Here is a 795-nt window from a genome sequence, read left to right as displayed (position 1 = left end):
TAAACATTTATTTTATTAAAAAATTTTTTTTTCAATGTCTATTTATTTTTGAGAGACAGAGAGAGACAGAGTGTGAGTAGGGAAGGGGCAGAAAGAGAGGGAGACACAGAATTCAAAGCAGGCTCCAGGCTCTGAGCTGTCAGCGCAGAGCCCAATGTGGGGCTCGAACCCACGAACCGGGAGATCATGACCTGGGCCGAAGTCGGACACCCAATCAACTGAGCCACCCAGGCACCCCTAAACATTTATTGACATATATCTAGCCACCATTGTTAAAATCTTTTTTTTTTAAATTTTTTATTTTAATCACCTGGTGCTCATCACAAGTGTACTCCACATCACCTAAAAATGTGGAATGCTCACAAATTTGTGTGTCATCCTTGTGCACGGACCACACTAATCTTCTTTGTATCATTCAAATTTTAGTATATGTGCTGCCAAAGCGAGTGCAGATACTGATTTTTCTTTTTTTTTTTTTAATTTTTTTTTCAACGTTTATTTATTTTTTGGGACAGAGAGAGACAGAGCATGAATGGGGGAGGGGCAGAGAGAGAGGGAGACACAGAATCGGAAACAGGCTCCAGGCTCTGAGCCATCAGCCCAGAGCCTGACGCGGGGCTCGAACTCACGGACCGCGAGATCGTGACCTGGCTGAAGTCGGACGCTTAACCGACTGCGCCACCCAGGCGCCCCCAGATACTGATTTTTCTACTCCACCATCGTTGGCACAAGGACTCCATTCCCAAGGTCATTTCACAGTCTAATATTACTGCTGGAACTCCAGCCATCATGTAC

General features: G+C 44.8%; 1 non-coding gene across 1 annotated transcript; it reads right to left on the bottom strand.

Moving 5' to 3' along the window:
• Nucleotides 1–344: 344 nt before the first annotated feature.
• LOC125147093 (U6 spliceosomal RNA) lies at nt 345–450 on the bottom strand. The gene has a single exon (XR_007145006.1). It is a non-coding gene; the product is annotated as a U6 spliceosomal RNA (small nuclear RNA).
• Nucleotides 451–795: the final 345 nt, after the last annotated feature.

The sequence above is a fragment of the Prionailurus viverrinus genome, chromosome A1 (genome assembly GCF_022837055.1).
Source record: "Prionailurus viverrinus isolate Anna chromosome A1, UM_Priviv_1.0, whole genome shotgun sequence".
NCBI classification, from domain to species: Eukaryota; Metazoa; Chordata; class Mammalia; order Carnivora; family Felidae; genus Prionailurus; species Prionailurus viverrinus.
Note: the sequence above shows the minus strand (reverse complement) of the source record. Positions and strands in the feature narration are given on the sequence as shown.